Below are 10,395 nucleotides of genomic sequence, written 5' to 3'. Positions count from 1 at the left end.
TGCATGTGCTTTGAACGGCAGTCTTTCTGCCATGACGATGCATGGGGCTTAGGCTGGATATACATACAATATTTTTTTTCTTCCCTTTTTTATATTTACAAATACCATGTAATATGAGGTCAAACCTAAACCTTTTTCAATTGTATAATGTATGGCTGACTTTAGTTCCACTGATCTATAAATTCAAATGACTGGAGCCAGCAGGCAGAAATACCACTGAATTATGTTAGGGGGGGCGGGCAGCGACATGTTCCTGGTGTCACCTTTAACCACATCCCACTGCATATATATGGCTGGGTGCTTCCTCCTGAGTGGAAATTCAGGAACGTCCCTCGGAAGGAGGGGGCATCGTGCCCACTCAGCCGTGCGATCCAGGTCATGGCTCTTCTCCAGTAGAAGGGCTCTGGGATTGGCCCTTCTGATCACATGATGGCTATGTCCAATCACAGCCATCATGTGATGTAAATAGAGAGCCAATTTCTAGGCAATCGGCTCTCCTCACACGGTAATAGTCAGTGAGGAGAGCAGATCTCTGCAGCCGGCTGGTGATCGGTGAGTATGAGTTTTACAGCTTTTTACACACTGATTACCAGCCTAGTGTCGACAAACCTGTCCCCCACATGCTTTTACATATTTCCCAATGATCATCTGCACACATCCTGTCTGATCACACAAACCAATTATACACGTAACAGGATTTTTTTTTTTTTTTTTTAACAAGATATGTTGCAAAATACATTTTGGCTTAAATTTATGACATTTAATTTTTTTTTTTAAATAGAAAGAAGAAAATATTGTTTTCTCTTCCGTTCATGGACGGACACAGCAGCAATCTTGACAGTAGGGTATTGGCCTTCTATTAGAGAACTAATAAAACATGTTAAACGCACATCAAAACTGTACAGTACCGCCTAGCATAGGAGTAGGACCTGGCTCCCTGTGGGTTGCCTCAATTTTTGTTTTACTTTTTCGTTTTTTCCTGTGATCTACCATCAACTGACGACTGGGTGACAGGCTGAACATCAGATCCTTGTAATCCCCCCCCAAAATCAAGCGTGTGCAGACTTTTAGTTATGCGCTGGGTTGGCCATGACATGCCCCGCTGCTCCAGGGGTGGCCGGTGAGCTACATGCTCCGGGGCACACATATAACCGGGCTATATGCCTGTGTCACAGTGTGCCAGGGACGATGGCCACACGTAACCCATGGGCGATGGGTCTGTCAGGGATGCTTCCAGCGAGCCCACGCAGGACCGGTAAGTAGCAGTCCCCCTGCTCCGGCAGGATGGCACGGCTGTGCATTCCCGGGGAGGTCGATTAGGGAGTCTCCACCCTTTCTTTCCTCTCTCCCTTCCTCCCTATGCACTGTTAGCTAGGCTGCGTCGTGCTGGGGTTCAGCCGGGGGGCCCCCCCCTCCATCTGCTAGTGGGGGGCTGCGCTGTGTGGTCCGCTCTCCGGCTGCCTGTGCAGGGTTTCTCTTTTGTGTTCATGGACAGACACAGCAGATTATCTTGACAATAGGGTATTGGCCTATCAGGAGAGGACTAGGCAGAAACATTGTTAAAGTGTTAATACAACCTTAACTGTACAGTACTGCCCAGGAGGCGCTCCCTCTAGGTACAATCCCTCTCCCTGCACACCCCTAGTTCAGGTTTTTTTTCTGCCTAGCATAGGAGTAGGACCTGGCTCCATGTGGGCCCTTTGGTCTTGGAGTCTTAAGTGTTTTTTTTTTTTTTCCCCCCTCTGCTTTTGATCCTGAGATCTGCTATCAACTGCCGACTGGGCGACAGGCTAGATGTCCTAGATCCTTGTAGTCACCCCAGTTTTGGCCGTCGAGCGTGTGCAGGCCTTTAGCTATGTGCTGGTTTGGCCACGACATGCCGTTTTCTCCAGGGGTGGCCGGTGAGCTACGTGCTCCGGGCAAAAACATATGACCGGGCTAATTACTGTGTCTGTCACAGTGTGCCGGGCCGACAGCTACCTCCGTACTGCTCGGGTGGGTGGGTCTGTTTGGGATGCTTCCAGCAAGCTTCACATGATTGGTAAGTACCTTTCCCCCCTGCCTCGGGATGACTGGACATTCTCATAGGGGTGCTGTGTACCTGTGGTCCCGGAGTGTTCGCTGCCATGTTTTCCTGATACCTGGTTCGGCCGCCACGCCGGTCCCTGCTATTCTGTGTTTTTTTTTTTCTCTTTCCCCTTGGCGCCCATTTTCCTGTAGGTTCCTGGCATCTTGTGGTGGTGTTGGGTATCTGGGCAGCGCAAACAGCCGGCTTTTATTCTGCTACAGCACGGTGACACGTGCAGCGGCATACAGGGAGCTCCTTCTATCAGGACAGCCGAAACAAGGCTGTGAAGTTGTTTTTTTTTTTGTTTGTTTTTTACTGGGGGTGGTGAGTCCTCTGGGGGGGGTGCCCCCTCAGTGTGCAGAGCAGCTAGGAGGGTGGGCTGTGTGCCTTGTTTTACATCCCTAAGGGGTCAGACGTGTGGTTCAATATGGCATCCAAAGCGAATGCTTCTATCGGCCGTATACATTCCAGGCGTAGAAAACTGGCGGGCGGACTTTTTAAGCCGCCAGATGCTGGACCAAGGAGAATGGTCGTTACACCCGGATGTGTTTCAACGTGTTTGCAACAGGTTGGGCACGCCAGACGTGGACCTTCTGGCTTTGCGACTTAATCGGAAGATGTTGAGGTTTGTGGCCAGGTCGAGAGACCCCTGGGCTGACGCGATGAACGTGTTGGTGGATCCGTGGGGACGATATCGGCTGATTTATGCCTTCCCCCACTGACGCTTCTTTCTTGTCTGCTTCGCAGGGTGCAGACCGAGGGAATCTCGATGATTCTAATTGCTCTAGATTGGCCTTGCCGTCCCTGGTACGCCGACCTAGTGCGTCTGGTGGCGGATGTTCCGTGGCGACTACCGCTGCGAGAGGACCTTCTGTCGCAAGGTACCCGTCTTCATCCTGCTTTACAGTCGCTGGCTTTAACGGCGTGGCTATTGTAAGCCAGGTGCTGAGGGACAGTGGCCTGTCGGATGCGGTTATTGCTACCATGCTCAGAGCACAGAAGTCTTCCTCTAGGAAGATCTATCATCTTACTTGGAAGGCCTATATCTCTATGTGTCAGGAGCTAAAGTGGCGTCCACGGGTATACTCGGTTTTCAGGATTCTACTGTTTCTACAGCGTGGTGTGGACCAGAAACTTGCCTTAAGTACTATTAAGGGGCATATTTCTGCCTTGGCCGTCTTTTTTTCAACGGCCCTTGGCGGCGCACTCACTGGTGAGTACATTTGTACGGGGGTTTGATATGTGGCTCCTCCGGTGCGTCCACCTCTGACTCCGTGGGACTTGAATCTGGTCCTCTCTGTACTTCAGAAACCGCTGTTTGAAAACATTAGGGAGATTCCTCTATTGACTCTCTCAAAAAGTGGCCTTTTTGGTGGCTATTATGTCAGTCAGATGGGTTTCTGAGCTTGTCGTGCAAAGCTCCTTATCTGATCCTCCACAAGGATAAGGCGGGGCTACGCCCGCTGCCTTCGTTTTCTTCCTAAGGTTGTTTTGGCTTTTCATCTCAATGAGGACATCGTACTTTCGTCATTGTGCCCTTGACCGTCGCATCCAAAAGAGGCTGCTTTACATTCCTTGGATGTGGTCAGAGCTCTGCGGGTGTACCTGTCTGCTACTGCTTCGTCCGGGAGTCGCACTCACTGTTTGTCTTGGTGGCTGGTCCTAAGAAGGGTATGGCGGTCTCGTCGCACACTATCTCTAGGTGGATTAGACAGGGTCGTAATTGCATGTTAAAAAAAAAAAAAAACAACAAAATATGCTCCCTTTAAAGGTAATACATTTGTTGGCAAAAGCCTGAATTTACATACGAAAATATCATATAGCACAATATGCTATGAAAATTCGTCTTGATAAGTAACTTGCAGCTTTGTACTTCGGTATGATTATGTAACTCCTCTGAGATTACTTAAAGTTTAGAGGCCTATGTTGTATATCATGATTCTGCATGATTACAATATGAGATTGGTTGTGGTTATGCAGATGCACTGCAGGCTCAGCTCTCAGATAACAGGCCTATTGTAAAGGCACAATGCTAATTGACATCACATTACAAGGAATAGCAGGTCTTTAGAGTGTAAAATGCTCCAACAAGAGAACCACTATGTCATTGCGCAGTAAACAATGCCTTGCTGTCTCATGTTAGTAGATTTATACATATAAGAATTCCTCATTCATACCAAAAGATGAATATATGCAGCCCTCTAGTACTTTCGTATGCATGTCTCTTTTGTGGACTGTGTATTTTAGTCGGTTGTTACAATTGTGCGATGGCTAGTGGTACAACTTGCTCACATATAAAGATGCTGGGAGAGTAGCCATTGTATCCCACTAGGCTCTTCTATTTTATTTTTATTTTTTTTATCCTGATAGCATCGATCGACTCCATACTATGTTTTTGACTTATAATTCATGTAGCTGAATTCTGTTTAGCTAAGTATTGCTGTACTAACAAGTAATAAAAATGCATTCACTTCTAGCTAATGCACACAATATTCACACAGTTATCTGCCTAAAAGGAAGCTATGATATTTTCCCAGTGATGACATTCTTTGACTTGGTATTGTAATTTTGTCCTTAAAGCGGAGCTCCTCCTCACAGTTTTTTTTATTAAAAGCCAGCAGCTACAAATACTGCAGCTGTTGACTGTTTATAAATGCACACTTACCTTTCCAGCGCGCCCGCAATGTCGGCAGCCGAAGATGAGCAATCGTTCGTCTCTTGGCTGCCCCCGTCGACATCCTCTGTGAGGGAACCAGGAAGTGAAGCGTTGCGGCTTCTCTGCCCGGTTCCCTACTGCGCATGCGCGTCTTTCACTGGAAAACAACGGGGGTGGACAGGAAGGGGCGTTATTATACAGGTATGTGCACCCCCCTGAAAGGTGCCAATTGTGGCACCAGAGGGGGGGGGAATCCAATGAGCGGAAGTTCCACTTTAGGGTGGAGCTCTGCTTTAAAGCAGTATTAAACCTAAAAGCAAGCTTACCAATACTTAGGTGTGATGGCTGCATTAGTTTCCTTTTTTAGTTTTTTTTTCCATCTGGTGATCCAGCCAGCAAGTCTTTTTTTTCACAGCATAAGCTCCCCAGCAGAATGTACCAGTTTTCATGGATGAGACAAACCACCTAACACAGGCCGGGCAGGGGTCAGTAACCACTTCCCGCCCGGCTCCCATACTTATACGGTGGCAGGTTGACTCTCCTGCACGAATCGTCGTATATGTACGGCGGCTCCTTTAAGAGCCATAGCGTACCTGCTGCACAGTGGCGGGACTTGATGTGTGTGGCCGGCGGGCGCGATTGCCACCTGCGATCGTGGGAACGAGAGTCAGAACAGGATTTGTATGTGTGTGTAAACACAGATCCCTGTTCTGACAGGGGAGGAGTGACAGATTGTCTGTTTCTACTTATTATCCTCTAGTCTGTCCCACCCCCCACAGTTAGAAACACACACAAGGGAACACATTTAAACCCTTGATCGCCCTCTAGTTTTAATCCCTGCCAGTGACATTCATACAGTAATCAGTGCATTTTTATAATGGTCCCAAAAATGTGTCCGATCTGCCATAATTCTATCCCCTATTTTGTAGACGTTATAACTTTTGCACAAACCAATCGATATACGCTTATTGCAATTTTTTTTCAAAATTGTAAATTTTTATAGTGCAAAAAATAAAAACCACAGAGGTGCGCAAATACCACGTAAAGAAAGCTCTATTTGTGGGAAAAAAAGGGCAGCAATTTTGCTTAAATACAACGATGTATGACCACGCAATTGTCAGTTAAAGCGACGCAGTGACCTTTCGCAAACAATTGGCCTGGTCATTAAGGGGGCAAATCCAAAGAAAAGAAAACTGGTGCAGCTGACACATCTAATGATTGGTAAGCTGTCACATAATACATTTTAGGTTTTGGGTTTAGCCTTGGTTCACACTATATGCTAGTCGATGTGAATCACACAGGATCCACTTGAATTGAATGGCAAAATATTTTTTCTTTACTCGTAATTGTTTTTGTGTTTTTTTTTTTTTTTTTAAACCTCTTTCCACCTGCTGCACGCATATATGTGGCCCTATGTAAGCACAAAATTGTACTGAGAGTGCACGCCCTGCGCACTTTCAGCACAGTCACTGTCAGGGACCGAAAAGCTCCCAATGCATACTTCCATACTACTCCTGAAGAAAACCACATCTAAGTGCAGGAAACTGTATGTTGAGCTTACCGATCATGTTTTTTTAGTTTTTTGTAGGGTTACAAAAAAAAGAAATTTTATCAGTGAAACTAGACCAGGGACACAATATCAACAAAGAATTGCAGACTTTCAAAAGTACAAAAATAAAGGTCTCTGTTACACTAACTCAAACATATAAAGCCCCTTTCACACAGGTTCGCCTGACAGTTTTTTTTAGGCAGACCTGAACGTACGCTCCATGCAGGTCTATGGCACGACAGATGTCAGCGGTGACATCCGATCCGCTGAATCCAGAGGGATGGAAACCCTATTTTTCCATCCATTAATCAGATCGAATGAAAACGGACAGGCGGTCCATTTTCATCTGATCCTTCATAGAGGAGAGCGGGGCTCTGACAGGTCCCTTCCTGCACAATGAGCGGAGACAGACCTGTCATCCGCCGGCTCAGTGCGGATCAACGGAGCAATGCCTGCTGAGCAAGCGAAGTCCGGAAAAACGGACAGCTCTGTGTGAAAGGGGCCTAAGGGGTCCATCAATTCTGCATTCTGTGCAAAAATTTAACTGGACCCTTCTTCTATTGCTGAGGAGGATAGGAAATACATATGTACCACTGGTTACATTTATTTGCTAAATCCCTTTTGCATTCTTAAAGGGTCACTAAAGGATTTTTTTTTTTTAGCTAAATCGCTTCCTTTACCTTACTGCAGTCCTGGTTTCATGTCCTCATTGTTCGTTTTTGCTTTGATGTTGCTGTAATTCCTCTCTGTTCTGGACACTTCCTGGTTGTCTGTTTCCTGATCACCACAGTACTGGGAGATTTCTCACTGTCTAAAACGAAACTGGATTGGTGCTGAGGAGTTTTAGACAAAGTATCACTGCCCTCTATTGGCTCACTGCCCTCTATTGGCTCTCTGTACATCAGAGAACCAGGAAACTAAACTGCAGGCACATTATATGATTGCTTTTTATCTATTTTTAATCATTTTTAAAAGGAATCAGTTAACTATTATGTCTCTATACCCTGTAAACACTAATTTCAGCTAAAAATGTTTTTTCCTTTAGTGACCCTTTAAGAATTGTTACATTGTATCTCTTGTTACAAAGGCATGTATTTCCTATGCTCCTCAGCTCCATCAAGTGGCTATAATGCAGTATTCTACTACTGCCTATAGTAAAAGAATGCTCAGAAGAGAAACAAAAAAATTGGTTTTAGCCTAATTCACACAGAACAAACGTACATGCCGATTTAATGCACAGCTGGCTATGTGAATTTTTTCTAAATAGATTCTTTAGCCTCAGTTTACTCTCCCTTCATTCTATGCATTAAGGTGAACAAAAAAAACTGGCAATGGCGACCAGCACCCCCCCCCCCCCCCCCCCCCCCCCCCATTTTACTTACCTGAGCCCTGAATCTGCTGTGCTCGTCCCCCGGTGTCCTCCTCTCCTCGGAGTCTGTCCGTCGATTGACTAGATTTGCTAGGTTGATAGCAGTGCAGCCATTGGCTCGCGCTGCTGTCAATCACATGCAATGACGCGGCGCACCAGGGGGCAGGGCCGTGTGATAGTCGGCGGCTATGGCAGCCGGCTGTATCACGTGAGCGTGCCCACATGCTAACCCTCTTGGGAGAGCGTTTCCCATAAAGGGGGTTAGCTAATGCGGGGAGGAGTCAAAATACCTGCCGAGGGACCCAGAAGACCAGGATCGGGGCCACTGTGTGCAAAACGAGCTGCACAGGTAAGTTTATTTTTATTTTTTTAAATGGGAACCTTTAGTGTCCCTTTAATGACTTGATGCATACTCACTTTTACTATTTTTTGAGGAACCTGCAATAAAAGATACCAGTGCAGAGGTCCTGGTGCTGGAAACCAATGATCCTTAGACATAAAAGGACTATTGCAGCAGAAATGCTGTTTGTTAGAATGAATGGAAATCGCTATTGCAGATTGTGCGACTGGTGCAGAGACCAGTATGATAAGGTAAACGCACTCACTGAGGAGCTGCATGTTAGGTAAACGTGATATATTTTATTTTATATATATATATATATATATATAAAAACTAGACTAAACCTATGCTTTGAGAAATAAAGAGACCATCTTCAAAAAAATGCCCACTGTCTGGAAATGTCCCATCCTCTGATTTTAGTACTTTCTGTGTCAATGACCTAAAATATGCCAGTGATGACAGAGCATAGTCATAACTCCTCATTTGCATACCTGATCTGCCCAAAGACCCAGGAATTGATGTCACCATTGGATCAGCATGAGAACCAGGCATGTACTATTCTCAGAAACTAGATGTCTTCTGTATAGAGTTGCCACCTCATCCCTTTAAAAAGGAACACATATGAATTACACAGGTTATGAGGTTAATTTAATGCAGGTAAGGCACCAAATGAGTCTAATTACCACCTTAATTAGCCACAGAACCTGTGTAATTAATATGTGTTCCTTTTTAAAGGGATGAGGTGGCAACCCTACTTCTGTAGCAGGCTTCATATTTCTCTTAGCACAGTGTTTTTCAACTCCAGTCCTCAAGGCACACCAACAGGTCATGTTTTCAGGATTTCCTTTAGATGAAACGGCTGTGGTGATTACTAAGGCAGTGAAACTGATCAAATCACCTGTGCAAAATAATGGAAAGCCTGAAAACATGACCTGTTGGTGTGCCTTGAGGACTGGAGTTGAAAAATACTGGATTAGAGCATGGTTCACACAGATGCGATTTCAGATGAAACTTGAGTCACACTGAATTGCATGACAATAGAAATAACATTGCTTCCAATGGATCCTGCTCACATCAATGCAGCACATCTGCAACGCAACTTCATGTGCTACTTTGGTGCGATTTACAGTGCGATTTGGCCCCAAAGTATAGGCAAACCAAATCCAAAATGCAGCCAATGTCGCACTACAAGTCGAGTCAAAACTGCATCACAGCAGTGAGAACTGAGCTTAAAGTAGAACTATGGGAAAAATTTTCTTTTTTTATTTTGGATAGAGTAAGGGAGGGTTATAACCCCTGTCAGATTTTTTTTCCCGCCATCTGTGTCCTATTACAGAGAGTTCCCTTCACTTTCTGTCCCATAGCCAAAAAAGAAGTGCGAGGAAATGCCTGAAAATTAAAGAAATTCCTTAGGCTTACCCTAGGTTATCAGACCTAGTGTCCCCATTGGAAGATTTCCCCTCTATTACTTTTTTTGGGGACAACCCAAAATTTGGGATTTTCTTTTACTTTTACTTTCAATGGTAAACAGGACAAATAGAGAGGGTGAATCTCCCTAACGTGGGCACAGACAGCAATAAAAACTGACAGGCGTTTTAATTCCTCTCCACTCTATACAAAACAAACAAAAAAAAAAAGTTATTCTTTAATTCTCTGTAAATTAAGCTGTAATCATTTTCACCACTAGATGGCACTAAAGTAAACAATAATCATCTGCCTGATTTTTCTTGATTTATACTGTAGAATTCAGCAAATGTGAAACAATATATATATATACATACAGTACATATACATACATACATACACAGTGCCTTGAAAAAAATATTCATACCCCTTGAAATGTTCTGACTCTTGTCATGTTACAACCATAAACGTAAATGTATTTTATTGGGATTTTATGTGATAGACCAACACATAATTGTAAAGTGGAAGGAAAATGATAAATGGTTTTCAATTTATTTTTTACAAATAAATATCTGAAAGTGTGGCGTGCATTTGTATTCAGCCCCCTTTACATTGATACCCCTAACTAAAATTGAATGGAACCAATTGCTTTCAGAAGTCACCTAATTAGTAAATAGAATACACCTGTGTGTAATCTTGGTATATACAGTATACAGCTGTTCTGTGAAGCCCCCAGAGGTTTGTTAGAGAACCTTAGTGAACAAACCGCATCATGAAGGCCAAGGAGAACACCAGACAGATCAGGGATAAAACTGTGGAGAAGTTTAAAGCTAGGTTATAAAAAAATATCCCAAGTTTTGAACATCTCATGAAGGACTGACTGTTCAATCCGTCATCCAAAAATGGAAAGAGTGTGGCACAACTGCAAACCTACCAACACATGGCCGTCCACCTAAACTGACAGGCCGGGCAAGAAGAGCCTTAATCGGAGAAGCAGCCAAGAGCCCCA

This window comes from Rana temporaria, chromosome 8, assembly GCF_905171775.1.
Source record: "Rana temporaria chromosome 8, aRanTem1.1, whole genome shotgun sequence".
NCBI lineage: Eukaryota > Metazoa > Chordata > Amphibia > Anura > Ranidae > Rana > Rana temporaria.
This window is presented reverse-complemented; position numbering follows the sequence as displayed.